A 16,108-nucleotide genomic window follows, 5' to 3' on the forward strand; every position below is an offset into this window, starting at 1 on the left:
AGTGCATGCGCCCTAAGGCAAAACAAAACAAAACAAAAACTCTTTAAAAAAATCTTGGGCAAACAAATTCTGCTTATGTTTAAAGTGTTAAAATGTTGAGCCATCCTGGTGGCCTAGTGGCTAAGGGAGCTAGATCCAACATGGTTGACTATTTGGTTTGAATCCCAACCTCTATGGGTTGAAACATGCTGGGAGCATGTGTGTACATGTCCAAAATCCCAACAGGATGGAGAAATGGAGAAGGGATTGGAGCATGACTGTTCCCCATTGGGGTGGTGGCTTCCCTTCCCCCAATTCACCCCCTTCTCTTTGGCAAGCACATGTGTCCTCTGGCAAATTGAAAAAGAGTTTAAATGTTCCAGTTAGGAGAGAAATTTTTAATAAGTTCTAATTTACTTCCTAGATTTTGCACTCTTTGATGTATTTGAATTTTATGACTGTAGTTTTATGAATTATTATGGTAATATAATTATTACTATAGATGAGGAAACTCTGGTTTAGAAAGTTTAAATAGTGGGACCAGCAGATAGCATGATGGTAACCTCACTTGGTTTCTACATGGCTGACCGCAGTTTGAGTCCCAGACCAGTGGCTTCAAACTCATGCCAGGTAGGTGTGCGTTCGTGCCCAGGATCCCAGGCAGAGAATGGAGGAGAAGGGATTGTGGTGTGGCCATTCCCCCTGGGGGGGATGATTTCTCATTTTCCCTCTCACTGTCTCTATTTCTCTCTTTCTCTCTGGCAAGTGCACATGCCCCACGGCAAAAACCTCTTCCCCACAAAAAAAAAGCTTAGTGTGCCTAAAATCATATTGGAAGTGGCAGAGGTAGGATCCAACTCTTAAGCTGTCCAATTTTTTTTTTTTTTAGTAATAATTTATCATTTTCGGGTATGATATAAATAAATAATAGCAATCAACTGTGCTTCGTAGATTAAAAGAAAACTAAATAGGCCCTTTGTTTCAAAAAGTGTTTCTTGGGCTAGCAGGTTGTATGGAGGCTAAGGCAGCTAGATCCCACATGGCTAACAGCACAGTTTGAGTCCTGGACTTGGTGGCTAAAATGTGTGAACATGCCCAAAATGCCAAGAGGAAAATGGAGGTGAAAGGATTGCAGGGAGCCATCTCCCCAGGGGATGCTTTCTTATGTTCTCTGTCTCTCTCTTTGTCTCTCCCTGGCAAGTGCACATGCCCTATAGCAAACTATTAAAAAAAAGAAAGTATTCTTATATTATACATGAAGTAATTACTAGTAATCTTCTAAGAAGTTATTAATCTCTTAATACTATTAATTTATCTCCTATAAAAATGTTCTACCAAATGTTCTGAGGTGGCAGTGACGAGAACTCTTTTTCATTAAAATTAACCCACAGTAACAGGTAGCTGTGGACAGCATTAAAACAAACAAAAAATAACCTCTTTAAAAAGAAATGATACATGTTCAGGTAGCCTATTTTTAAGAATAAGATTACAATGTTTCATTAAATACAACTGATAATTTTGTTTGCCAAAATTTATTTTATTTTTTTCCATTTTTTTTATACACAAATCTAGACAGAAACCTTAACAGGACCCAGGTGTCTCTTGGAGCCCCAAGGCAGGAGCTTATCTCCTTAGAGAATATCCTAGAACCTGATAGGACATTCCTTCTTCTAAACACTATCTGTCAAGGGAGTCCCAGGCTAGCCTAGATTTAAGGAGAGGAGACTTAGACTGCTGTCTTCACAAAACTGTGGCCATTTGAAATCTGCCACAGTTATGGTAATTTTGAAAAACATGACTGAAGTATATGTCAAGCTTTTAATTTTGTTATTGCCCTTTGAAAAGTTGTTACTTTTTAAAAAGTGAATTTATTTTTTCCATGAGTGAGAGCACATGAACATGCACATCTGCAAGTGAGCACCCCAAAAAGGCCCTGATGTTGTGATCTGCCCCTCTACCTTACCTTCAGCCAGCCTTGGAACATGGGCAGAGGAGGTCTCCACACTTGCACCAGGAACCTTCCTCTTTCAGAGCATCATAAATTACCTCTGTGCTATCACCTGGCCCCAAAACGTGATTGCTTTTAATAGAGTTTTTTCCTCACATTGGTAAATGTGTCTGTTTTGTTTGTTTGTTTCTGAGTTAAGTTTAAATATGAGTATTAATTTTCCATGGAATATCGAAGGTTTTGTGTTCTTGAAGAAATAATTTAAAGTGTTTTTTTTTTTTTTTTCTTGAGAGATTTTTGCTGTAGGGCACATGTGCTTGCCAAAGAGACAGAGAGCGAGAAAGTGAGAAATAACTCCCTGTGGGGAGGGCCACCCTGCAATCCCTTCTCCTCCACTCTCTTCTTGGAATTTTGGGCATGCATGCAAATGCTCCTGGTGTGAGTATCAAGCTGTCAGGTTCTTGACTTGAACAGTGGTTGGCCATGTGAGAATCCATTACTTTAACCAATGTGTCACCTGCTGGCTCCTATTTACAATTACAAATGTCTATGGTATTTTAAGTTTGCTACCTACTACTACCTAAAAACTCTCTTTGGCATGCAAAAAGAGCTGCCTTCTTAGGATGCTTAAAGATTACATCTGTATTTAATTACTCCCTCCCTTCATATACAGTCAATCTTCAGCTATAATATATTTATATACATCTCTCTATCTTTTTATCTATTTTTGTTTGGTTTTGTTTTTGCCATAGGGTAAATGCACTTGCCTGAGACAGAGAAGGAAAGTGAGAAATCATCCCCTGGGGGGATGGCCATGCCACAATCCTTTCTCTTCCACTCTTCTGGGATTTGGGGCATGCACACACCCCCTGTGTGATTTTCACGCCCTCAGGTTCAGGACTGGAACCATGGTTGGCTGTGTGGGGGTCCACTGCCTTAACCACCTGCCACCTGCCGACCCAAGGCTGTAATATTTTCCATGAAACTGGAAAATGAGAAATCCGTTCCTACGTTGCCCCCTCATTTCTCCTATAACAAAACAAAGCAAAAAACCCAAAACTCTTTATAAAAAAACCCAAAAAACCACACTGAATAATGGAAAACATTTTAGATGATCATTTCTATCTTTTAGAAAATAATTAGGGGGACCAGCAGTTAGCGTAATGGCTATGTCACTGGACTCCCATGTAGTTGACTGTGGTTCGCATCCCGGACCCAGTGGCTTAAAACTCATGCCGGGCACGTGTGCGTGCGTGCCCAGGATCCCGAGAGGAGAATGGAGAAGGGATTGCGGTGTGGCCGTCTCCCCTGGGGGGTGATTTCTCACTTTCTGTCTCTCTGTCTCTTTCTGTCTGTCTGGCAAGCGCACGTGCCCTACAGCAAAAACCTCTAAAAAAAAATTAGGTAGAAATGGTTATTTTTATAGGACATTTTTCAGCTAAAACTGAATTATTTCATTTGAGACCACATTTATTTTTACCCTTATATAGGAAATGATAAGCATTAGGAGTTAGACAAAGGTTATAGTCAAGGACTATGTAAGTAAATTTTATTATTTTTTTCCTTACAGTGAGACCTTTTGTAAACATCTGTAGTCTTCTAAGTCTTAAGAAATCTTGAGGGCCAGCAGGTGGCATAGTGGTTAAGGCACTGCATTCCATGTGGCTAACTCTGCAGCTTGTTCCAGACCTGGTGGCTTAAAAAAAAAAAACACCAGGCATATGTGCATGCATACCCAGAATCTCAAGAGGTGAATAGAAGAAAAGGGATTGCGATGTGGTCAGCCCCTGTAAGGGGGTGATTTCTCAATTCTCCTCTTTCTTTGGCGAACACATGCATGCTATGGCCAAAATCTTTAATAAATAAAAAAAAAAGGGACAAGCAGATGACACAGTGGTTATGTAGCTGGAATCCCACATGGTCAACCATGGTTCAAGCCCTGGGCCTGGTAGCTTGAAAACTACACTGGGCACATGTGTGTGCCTGCCCGAAATTCCAGGGGGAAAATGGAGAAGGGATTGTGGCATGGCCATTGTCTCTGGGGGCTGATTTCTCAATTTCCCTCTCATTGTCTCTGTCTCTCTTTCTCATGTAAGTGCACATGCCTTAAGGCAAAAACCCCTTTAAAAAAAGAAGCTTGATATGAAATGATTTACTATTAATTGAGTTCTCAATTTGATTTGCCCAAGCTGGGTGGTTGGGATGGGAATTTACTTAGCTTGATAGTAAATCTGATACTCCTTGTGTGTCCTTCAAGTCTCGCACAGTGGTTAAAAAAAGTTATTTCCGGGACCAGCAGTTAGCGTAATGGCTATGTCGCTGGACTCCCATGTAGTCGACTGCGGTTTGAGTCCCGGACCCAGTGGCTCAAACTCAACGCCGAGTGTGTGTGTGTGTTTACCCAAGATCCCAAGAGGAGAATGGAGGAGAATGGATTGTGGCATGGCCATCCCCCCTGGTGGGTGATTTCTCGCTGTCTCTCTGTCTCTCTGTCTCTCTGGCTAGCGCACCCGCCCTATGGCAAAAACCTCTCCAAAAAAAGAGAAAAAAAAAAGTTATTTTCGAAAAATCACTCTTGATTTTCACAGAAAGGAAATTGTGATTGAAATTTTTAAAAATGAGGTCTAAGGAATGATTTTTGGTGACAAGAGTGCTGGTTGAAGACAAAATTTGCAGACTCATCTGCTCAGAGTTAATCTATGAATGAACACATATGGAAACAAAAGAAGCAATTTCTGAAACTATTTTGTACAATGCTCCAGTTAATCAGAAGCCGGTGAGTGAGTCACTGCCTCGTAAGTAAAATCATAGTGTTTGAAATTTGGACATTTATACAAGTCTCAGGCTGGGGCCAGCAGATGGAGTAATGGTTATGTTGCTGGACTCCCATGTAGTCGACCACAGTCCAAGTCCCAGACCCGGAGGCTTAAAACTCATGCCAGGTGCGTGTACGTGCATGCCCAAAATCTATAGAGAGGAGACTGGAGGAGAAGATGGCTATCCCTCCAGGGGGGTGCTTTCTCTCTTTCTGTGTGTCTTTTCAGTGAGTGCACCTGCCCTGTAGCAAAAACCTCTTTAAAAATAAATAAATAAAATAAAAATCTCAGACTTAGGTTGGGAAATTGTGGGTTTACTTCAATGAACACAGTATAGTATAGTGGTAATTAGTCCCAGTTCTGGAGTTTAGATGGCCAAGGTTTGGATTTCTGTTTTGTAAAATGGGACTTTGGACAAGTTATTTAACCTTTTAGAGATTCAGTTTCTTCATCTGTAAAATAATGGTAATAAAATATTTTCTGGTAAGGTTGTTATAAATTAAAATGGGAAAGTATTTGAAAGATACATATGTTATATCATGTCTGGTACATATTAAATTGATATAAAGTGGGGCTGGCAGGTGGCATGGTGGTTGAGATGCTGGACTCCCACATGGTCAACTGCTGTTTGAGTCCCGGACCTGGTAGCATACTTTCTCACTTTCCCTTTCTCTCTGTCTCTCTCTGGTCAAATAAAAAAACCCTGATAATAACAAATGGAAAAAAATAAATAATTCTTAAAAAAATAGATATTAAACACTGAGTGCTTAACTTAATTGTAGTTTTACTGATCATTCTACTCATATACATATATCTATTGCAGGTGCCAAGGTAGAATTTGTTCCCCTCTTAGTGTATTGTCCAGATAAAATTGCATATAAAGTTTAAGATGTTTATTTATAGTCCATTAGTAGAAGACAGCAGGTACTTGGGAATAAGAAAGGAAAAAAAAAGTTGTCTTCCAAGTCTCTGTTTTCATCCTTGGCCTCTGCCAGTCTTCTAAGCTTCTCCCCTAGCTTCTCCATTTATCTCAGTGAACAGTAGCACCATTCATTCTATTTATCAAGTCTCAAATCTGGCACTTATTATTATTATTATTTTTTTAATTGCCAGAGGGTACATGTGTTTGCTAGAGAGAGAGAAAAAACATCTCCCAGTGGTCACGGTTATGTCTCAATCCCTTGTCCTCCACTTTTCCATCATGTCAGGATCCTGGGCACACAAGCACACTTGTTTGCCTTGTTTTCCTGGCTGCTGGGCTGGGATTCGAATTGTGATTGGCCATGTGGGATCTGACCACTTTAACCACTAGGCCATGGGACTGGCCCTGGCACTTCTTGAGTCCTTTCTTTTCAATAGTATCCCTTATCTGATCTGCCAGCAGGTCCTGTCTGTCTATCTGTAGAACGTTTCCTGGTTCCATCATCTTCCATGCACTCTGCTGTCTTCCTGGTTCAAATTACTGTTATCTGTCATCTGACTGACTGTAATAGGCTTCTAATTCGGTCTTTCTGGTTTTGTGCTTCTCTAGTCCATTCTCTATATGACAGCCAGGGTGATCTGTTAACAACAAAATTATATTATGTCATTCCTCTGTTTAAAACTTAATTACAGTGGCTTCCTGTCATGCTTATATAAAAAAAAAAAAAATCAAAACTTCCAGGCTCGTAAAGTCTAAAATGAGCTGCTGCTTACTCTGACTACATACCATTCTTCCTCTTTCTCTTGCCTTTTTTCACACTGGCCTTCTAATTTTCAGTGCTTTTTTTTTTTTTTTTTTTTTCCTTTCCTTTTAAAGAGATGTTTTTTTCTGGAATGCCCTTCCTTCATCTGGGTTATCCATGTCAAATAGTTCTCTCTTCATAGAAAAAGATTTTCTTTGACTTCCCAATGTGAAGGAGATTTTCTTTTAGGTTGATCTGCTAATTCTCTGCCTAGTACTTATGATCATTCGATGTGGTTCTTGCTTGTCATTTGATTATTCATCTGTATACCTTTAGAGTGTAAGTTCTATAGTAGCGGCCCATGTTCTTGATCCTTCCAAGATGTCTAGTGTAGCAGATTCTCTAAGTATTTGTTGAGTTAATGAAGGAAGGAGTTATTCCTAAAAGCTTATTTGTGAAGTGTCATAGATTAGATCTATGGGGGAAATGATAAAAGTAAAGAAAACCTTTTTTTTCCCCTTTATATTGCCAAAGGGCACATGTCCTTACCAGAGAGATACAGAGAGATAGAAAGAGGGAGGAAAAGGAAGAAAGCATCCCCCAATGGGATGTGGTCAATATGCAATCCCCTGTCCTCCATTTCTCCCAACCTGTGGGGATTTGGGGCATGTATGAACAGACACCTGGCATGTTTTCCATGCCCCTGGGCCAGGATTCAAATGAGATTGGTCATATGGGATCTGGTTCTCTTTGATCAGTCCAAGGAAGATCTTTTGTATAGCAAATATGTTTCATAAGGTTACTAACAATGAAAGAATCCCTTTGGAAAGGCCTGTCCTTTATTTCAATATTGTCCTTGTTGTATTAAAATGCCCTTTCTAGGGCCAGCAGGTGGTGTGGAGGTTAAAGGCATTGGGCTCCCATATGGCTGACCTTGGTTCGAGTCCTGGATCTGTTGGCTTCTTTTCTCTCTCTCTCTTAACCTCTCCCTCTCCCTCTCTGGTCAAATGAAAATAAATAATGTTCAATAAAATACTTTTTAAAATGTCCTTTCTATTATGAAATTATAATATTCAATTTTGGAGTTTGAAAATATGTTCTTTGCAGCATAAATAATTGAGAAGCAATATTATACTGCACATTTAAATCAGAGGTTTTCTTTGCGTTTCAGAGATTTATAGTTCACTGAAAATAAAGAAGCACCAGGTGGGTGTACTTGGGAGAGAGTTTTGCTAAGAATTCTTACTAAATAAAGTTCAATCAATCAAATGCTACTGTACTCCTCAAATTCTCTGAGGAAATAAATTGTCAGGTTCCATTTAAAGATTGTATTCTATTTGAATATGTGATCTTAAATTAAAGCAAAATGTGACTTAATAGCCTACAGATAAAAATTATAAAAAAGAAGACCTCTGTAATATCTTTTGAGAGTTAATACATTTAACAATGTTTCTTTAAATAACCTTGTCAATAATAAAAGCTAACTACAATTGCATTAAAATTGATTAAGTCTCTTACAAAAAATTTGTATCAAGGAAGACACAAGTATAACTTTCGTTTTCCTCCAATGTTTATTTTGTTCATGTCTTTCATAAGAGAGAGAAAGAGCAAGGGAGACATTCTCAACAGGATCTTGCCACGCAGTGGTCCTCCTACAGCCTCGCTGCCAGGTTCATGGGTGAGCCAGCATGCTGGGTGTGTTCATGCCAACCCGGGGCTCCCATGTAGCTCTGTATAGTGCAGCAGTGCCCCACCTCCTGGGCCACTGCAGCTGGGCTATTTTTCTTTCATTGTATAATAAGAACTGAAAGCGACCGGAGAGTGCATCTGTGGGGACGTTGGAAAAGTCATGATGCGTCCTTGCATAGAAAAACAGAAAAATATATCATGACTTTTCCAGTGACCCAATATATAATTCCTTTGTGTTTCAAGCAAGGAAACTGATAGAATTCCCCTCTCCTTGTTCCCAGGTTCCTGAACATTGTGGCATACTATTTTAGGGAGACAAGTTTTAAGAAGTTTCTCCTTTTGGAATATAATATAGATTGCTTGAAAAGATACTATTTTATGGTCCAGCAGGTGGCCTGATAGTTAAGGTGCTGGATTCCCACATGGCCGACTGCAGTTCAAGTCCTGGACCTTGAAAATCACAGCTTGAAAATCACACCAGGAGTGTGTGCCCCAAATCCTGAGAAGAGAATGTAGAAGAGATTGTGGAGAGCTATCCCTCTAGGGGGTGATTTCTTTCTCTCTCTTTCTTTTTCTCTCTCTCTAGTGAGCTCATGTGCCCTATGGCAAAAACCTAAAAAAAAAAAGAAAAACTATTTTAGTGCTGGCAAATGGCATCGAGGTTAAGGCAGCTGGATCCCACATGACACAGTCTAAGTCTAGGACCTGGGAGATTGAAAAACACACTGGATATATGTGCATGTGTGCCCAAAATCCTGAGAGGAGAATGGAGGAGTAGGAACTGTGCATGGTCGTCCGCCCTGGGAGTGATTTCTCAGTTTTCCTGTCTCTTTCTCTCTGTGTCTCTCTCTAGTGAGTACACATGTCATAAGACAAAACTAAAATAAATAAATAAATAAATAAATAAATAAATAAATAAATAAATAAATAAATAAATTAAAAAACCCACTTTTTTTTTAAAGAGAGATTTTTTGCTATAGGGCAAATGTGTTTGCCAGAGAGACAGAAAGTGAGAAATCACCCACCCCCCCTGGGTGGGGGAATGGGCTCCACGCAATCCCTTCTCTTTCGTTCTCCTCTTGGGATCTTGGCACGCAGGCACATGTGACCAGTGTGAGTTTTTTATTTTTTATTATTTTTAATTTTTTTTAACTTTTAAAATTTATTTATTCATTCATTCATTTTAATTTGACCAGAGAGGGACAGAGAGAGAGAGAGAAAGGAGGGAAAGTTGAGGAAGCATACCGCCAGGTCCGGGACTCTGTCTGTCTGGCGAGTGCAAGCGCCCTATAGTGAAAAAAAAAATGATAGGGGCCTGCAGGTGGCATGGTGGTTAAGGGCTCTGGACTCCCACATGGCTGACCATGGTTCGAGTTCCGGACCTTGTAACTTGCTTTTCTCACTTTCTCTCTCTCTCTCCCCCTCTCTAGTCAAATAAAATAAGTAAATAAATTAAAATAAATAAATAGTTAAATAAAATAATTCTTTTTTTTTTTTTTTTGAGAGGTTTTTCACTATAGGGGGCTTGCGCTCCCCCACCAGACAGACAGAGAGAGACATAGAGACAGAAAGCGAGAAATCACCCACCAGGGGGGAATGGTCACGCCGCAGTTCCTTCTCCATTCTCCTCTCGGGATCTTGGGCACGCACACCCACGCGCCCGGCATGAGTTTTAAGCCACCGGGTCTGGGACGCGAATTGTGGTCAACTACATGGGAGTCCAGCGACATAGCCATTACACTAACTGCTGGTTCCAAATAGAATAATTCTTAAAAAACATTTAAAAATAATTAAAGCTTAATAAAAAATGTTGTGACTATAAACCAATATAAAGTAGAAAATTTATAAACTACCTTAATAAAAATAAAGTAGAAATGATATATTCTCTTACTTCCCAGAAGTAACCAATAATAACATTTAGCCTTTAGGTGTATTTCTTTCCAATCTTTTTTTCCTATAGCATACTTGACATATCTTTTAAAAGAATCCGAGTCAAGATAAAACTCTACATTCATTTTTACTTTTTTCACTTAAACAGTATATTATGAACATTTTTCTACTTCCTTAAAAAGTTTATATTAACTTGGGGCCAGCAAGTGGCTTGGTGGTTAAGGGCACTTGACTCCCACATGGCTGACTGTAGTTCAAGTCTCAGGCCCAGCAACTTGGTTTCTCACTTTCTTTCTGTCTCTGTTTTTCTCTGGTCAAATTAAAAATAGTAATAATAATAATACATAAAGTTAAATAAACATAATTTAAAAAGAAGTCTATAGAAACTTTAAAAACTGCCATAGGGCATGTGAGCTCTGCAGAGAGAGTGAAAGAGGGATAGTATCCTGGTTGTGGTCACGCTGCAATCCTTTTTCCTCTCTTTCTCTGCCCTGTAAAGAGTTTAGGTACTCATGTCATGCACCCAGTGTGTTTTTCAAGCCACCGTGACTGGGACTCAAATCATGGTCAGCTATGTGAGAGCTGGCTCCCTTAACCATTGCTTATGGGGCTGGACCTCTTTGGAAACATTTTATAATAGCTCTGTAACATCCTTTTGTAATTTATTTAACTTTTTATTTCTGGTTATTTAGTATAAAATACATTCTTGTTTTTTTTTTTTTTAATGGATCAGAACTTTTATACATATAGTAATTGTAAGTATTTACGGCGTACAATGTGATTTTTAAAAAAAAACACATGAATACAAAATTAGGATAATTAGTATACCCATCATCTCAACCATTTATTACTTTGTATTTGTAACAGTAAAAATCCTCTTTAATTATTATAGGAACTTCTTGTTAACTATACTCACACCACAGTATAACAATAGACATTGATCCTTTAATCTACAATATCTTGTTGTTTTTATTAATAATATCCCTCTGTTGCTCACTCTCCCTCCTAGCTTCTAGTAATATTTTTGCTATTGTTAATGATGTGAAATGAGGGACCAACACATGCTGTAGTGGTTACATTGATGGACTCCCACATGACTGACCGTGGTTCAAGTCCTGGACCCAGAAGCTTGAAACTCACGCTGGGTGTATGTGTGCGTGCTTGCCCAGAGTCCTGAGAGAACAGAGAAGGGATTGCTGCATGGCTATTGCCACCCCGGGGGGGTGGGGTGGGGTGATTTCTCACTTTCTGTCTCTCTGGTGAGGCATGTGCCCTATGGCAAAAATCTCTCTTTAAGAAAAAAAAAAAAGTGAAATGAATAACTGGGCTTTGCTCTTATTAATATTCTCTATTTTTTTCAAATGACGTAAAAATGGAATTATGACGCATTGCCATAGAGCTTTCTAGAAATGCAATAATTTAAATTCCACTAATGATGTAGGAGAGTGCTTGTTTTATTGCACCCTTAACAACAAACGAGTTGTGTTTGAAGAGACCATACTTACTGTTTTGGGTCCTGAAACAGTCATTGAAAAGATTAGTAGGTGGGGTCACATATTTGATATGTTATCCAGAGGCATTTAGCTATCTGGGGTGAGCTTTTATAGAGGCAGACTAGCCACTAGATTAGATAATGTAGATAGACTATTAATTTATCAATTTTATCAAGACCAAAGTATTCTGAACACTTATTCAACTATTTAAACTGTAAGAAGGCCAATGAGGTTAAAAATTGAATTGACTGATCTGGATGTGTGGGCATTTAATAGTATTTGGTATTACTCATATATTTTTGGGTTATTTTCTCAGTCTTTTTAGTGAATTTTTCTACATCAGAGGTTACATCTTCTACATCTGAGATTTGCTCTTCTGCATGACCTAATCTGCTTTTGATATTTTCAAGGGAAGTTTTGATTTCCTGTATTGCGGCCTTCGTGTCTAACAATTCTGTTTGATTCTTTTTTTATGATGTATAGCTCCTCTTTCAGATGGTTCAAGAACTTCCTCACCTCCTGGAACGCAGTGTCTTTTTTATCTTGCATCTTCTGAAGTTTGTTGTGTCTTTTCTCTTGCATCTCTGTTAGCTTTGTCACTATGAATATTTTAAATTCTTTATCTGACATTTCCATGAGTTCCCTTGTATTCTCTGGCTTTTGGCTAGATCTTGGGTGAGGTCTGGGCAGAGGGTCTTCAATGGTTGTAATCCCTGAATGGGAATGGGGCCATTCAGAACTCAAATATAGATGGCTGCTCATTGGCTTTTTCTGCTCCTGGCGAGATCTTGGGGGCAGAAGAGTGAAGTCTGGGCAGAGGGTCTTCAGTGGTCATAATCCTTGAATGGGGCCGCTCAGAACTCAAATATAGATGGCTGCTGATTGGATTGTCCTGGCTCTTGGCTAGATCTTGGGTGCAGGAGTGTGAAGTCTGGGCAGACGGTTTTTGGTGGTTGTAATCCCTGATTGGGGACACTTAGAACTCCCTGCATGTGATCTTCAAGACGCTGAGTCCAGGACTCGAGCTGCATCGAACTGCATCATCAGCCAACCAGGATCCAGCACTTTAATCTCCATGCTGCCTGCTGGTCACCCTAAGTATATTTTAGGAGAATAAAGTTTTTAGAAGTTGTCATTTAAAGTCTTGATTAAGTTAGATATAAATCGTCACTTATCAAGAATGAGGTTTCTTTAAACCTCATGTGACCTTTACAGCCTTGCTGCTCAACCTGTCCCAGAGACTACATGTAAAGAAATGGGACCAGCAGATGGTGTAGTGGTTATGTCACTGGACTCCTCCCACATCGCTGACCATGGTTTTAGTCTCAGACCAGAGGCTTGAAACTCACACCAGGTACATGTGCGTTCATGCCCAAAATCCTGAGAGGTGAATGGAAGTGACGGGACTAGGGTGTGGCCATCCTTCCTGGGGGGGTGACTTCTTACTTCCGGTCTCTCTGTTGAGTGCATGCACCCTATAGCAAAAGTCTCTCAAAAAAAAAAAAAAAAAAAAAAAAGAAACGCAAAATTTGGATCACTGGGACTTACTGAGTCAAACCTGCATTTTAGCATGATCCTTCTAGTGTATAGTCCATGTGGATTATTTATTAACATTTCCCATGAAGAGGAAGTGGGAAACTCTTGACTTAGTTAGCTTCTCTACCACTTCAAATTGCTATCCAGCTGCTGCTTTGTTTGGGATCCTATTTAATCCAAAGGCTAATTCTGCCTGTGGACATTTGGTCAAACTTTTACCTTACCAAGTATAGCTCAGTGTTTTAACAGCCTTTATCTATGGATTGAGCACATCAGATCCATGGCTTTATTCTGGATAGGCATTTCCCAAATTAAAGAGAACAATGTCAAAAATAGCCTTTTCTAAAAAAAAAAATTGAAATCTTTTGGAATATTATATTTTAGATGGCAAGCAAGGAAATATAGGTTTGTATAAACTGGCATAGTAATTTGACTTTTTTTTTTTATTTTTTTAGAGGTTTTTGCTATAGGGCGCGTGTGCTCGCCAGACAGACAGAGAGAGACATAGAGACAGAAAGCGAGAAATCAGCCCCCAGGGGGGATGGCCACACCGCAATCCCTTCTCCTCCATTCTCCTCTCGGGATCTTGGGCATGCACGCACACGCACCCGTTGTGAGTTTCAAGCCACCGGGTCTGGGATGCGAACTGCGGTCGATTACGTGGGAGTCCAGCGACATAGCCATTACGCTAACTGCTGGTCCCCCATAGTAATTTGACTTTGTGAGCATAATTATTCTGTCACAGGGACAATGACAGGTAAGAGAATAAGGCTAACTTAGACTGTATAACATCACTGCCCAATAGAAATTTAATGCAGGATGCATAAAAGTGAAAATTTTCTAGTAGTCACATAAAGTAAAAAGAAACAGTTTAAATTAATCTTAATATTTTATCTAATCCAATATGTCCAAATTATATTTCAATACATAATCAATATAAAAATTATTTCTGAGATACTACACATATATTTTGTACTAAGTCTTGAAAAATCTGGTATATATTTTATACTTACAGTGTCTCAACTTGGATGCTAAATTTTCGGCTGTTAAATGAAATGAGAAGAAGAAAAAAAAATGTGAAATGGGGCTGACTCTGGCCTTGTGGTTAAGGCAGCAGGATCCCACATGCCCGATTTGAGTCTCAGCCAGTGGCTTGAGAGACTCGCCGGGCATGTGGGTATACGTGCCCAAGATTCTGAAAGGAGGGAGCGATTGTGGTGTGACTGTTCCCCACGGGGAGGATGATTTCTCTTCTCCTCCTCTGTCTCTTTCTGGCCAGCACACATGCCATCTGGCCAAAAATATAAAAAAGTGAAATGTAGGCCAATGAAAACAATAAAACTATGTTTAATGGAAAACTATACTGCCTTAGTTTTAACATTTAAACTAATTTACATTAAGTTAAAAATTCAGTTCTGCACTTTCATGAACTACTTTTCAATGTCACGTAGTCTTTCTGTTGTGTTTCTGATGTAACTGGTTTGAGATCTGTGAAACTAGTCACCATCCTATGTTGTCAGTAAGCGAACGCCATTGGATGTTTTGGTTTGTTAATATTACTGTGATTATATAGAGAATAAACAGGCAATAAAGAGAGCCCAGCTGCCTGTGTGGGCTGCTAAAATGTTGTACTCCCCAAGCAGGGCCAACATGAGAGGTGGAGATTTGATTTCTTTTCCAGCCTAAAGGCCAAGTGGGATATCCTATAATTCCAGCAACTCTGGACACCTGAGGCACGGAGATTGCCATCTGAAGGGAAATTTGATTATCTAAGGCCTCCCCAGTCAAGAATGCCCACGAGATGATCACGCCCTCTTGAACCAATCACTGAATTGATCATGCGCCTAGGACCTCTGCCCCTAATTTTGCCCTTAAAAACGCATGTGCGAGACTGGGTCCTTTCAGCACGAGCTGCCCACTTTCCTTGCTTTGCACAAGCTGTACTTGTCCTCATCACCCAAAAATAAATAAATAAATAAATAAAAAGAGGACCAGCAGTTGGCATAATGGTTACATCACTGGACTTCCCTGTAGTCAACTGTGGTTTGAGTCCCGAACCCACCTGTTTAAACTCACACTGGCCCGTTTGCCTGCCTGCGTGCCCAAAATCTCCAGAGTAGAATGGAGAAGGGATTGCAGTCTGGGCATCCCCCCTGGGGAGTGATTTCTTGCTTTCTGTCTGTCTTGCGCATGCGCCTACAGCATAAAGCGCCCTTTAAAAAGAAAAAAGGAATGAAAAAGAGCTACTTGGGTGATTCCATCTACTTCAATTCTTCCTGCGGTTGGAATTAATTTACCTGTCTTTTATTAGTGGTTCACAGTTTCTTAACTCTCTATATGCACTAAATTGTAAGGTTAGAATGGGGTGTTAGGTTACTCTTTTTTTGTATGGCCTTAGATGCTTGTTTGATATCCTGTATACTTTTCAGGAAAATGAGGCAATCTGACAGTTAAGTGTGACATATAGTGATAGTCTGAGCGGGGCTAGTTTGACCCAGGGGTTGTAAAACTTTATGTTGTGTACCTGAATCAAGTGGCAACAGGCTAAAATTGTCTTTACAGGGGCCTCATCCCTCCACATTCTGATTCACAAAGTTTGGAATGAACTCTGGACATGGCCATATTAAAGAAGCTGCTCTAAGTGTTTCTGAAGTTCAAGAACGGTTAGGACTACTGGGACTCACCGCGTGACACCCAGAGGCGCGAATTGGAATTTAGCACGTCGCGCTGCTGTTGAAATGCGTTCGATTTTCTTAGGCTTGGGCTTTTCCAGGAGATTGTTTTCTTCCGCAGATGGATTTTACAGGCTGTTAAACCCCATCCCCGAAGATTCGCCCAGACTGCTCCCCTTTGCTGAGTGCTGCTACAGAGACCTAAGCTAGTCAAGGTAGACCGTGGGCATGTGACTGCCACGCCAGTTGCCAACGGCGCGGCCATTTTTGAGGCGGGCACCCAACCTCCTGCCCTGTCAGCCGGGAGGTAGGGGGGGACAGGCTGTTAACCAGGACTCAAGATGGCCACCGAGCCGCTAGCCAGCCCACTGGCCCGCGCGCCTGGCAGCCCGCACGAGACGCGCGGGCGCCCGGCGGGCGG

At 40.3% G+C, this 16,108-nt stretch overlaps 1 protein-coding gene across 2 annotated transcripts in view; it reads left to right on the top strand.

The window, feature by feature from the left end:
* Positions 1–16,108, top strand: part of LOC102479153 (adenosine kinase-like) — a 144,824-nt gene that overhangs the window by 15,753 nt on the left and 112,963 nt on the right. Inside the window, exon 1 of one of the 2 annotated variants that reach the window (XR_003547484.1) lies at positions 15,878–15,902. The exons of the other annotated variant lie outside the window; for it this stretch is intronic. The gene's annotated coding sequence lies outside the window, so the exon portion shown is untranslated. Of the gene's footprint in view, positions 1–15,877; positions 15,903–16,108 lie in introns of those variants that run through there. 2 annotated transcript variants of the gene reach the window in all.

This window comes from Tupaia chinensis, unplaced genomic scaffold (assembly GCF_000334495.1).
Source record: "Tupaia chinensis unplaced genomic scaffold, TupChi_1.0 Scaffold144173_1, whole genome shotgun sequence".
Classification (NCBI taxonomy): domain Eukaryota; kingdom Metazoa; phylum Chordata; class Mammalia; order Scandentia; family Tupaiidae; genus Tupaia; species Tupaia belangeri.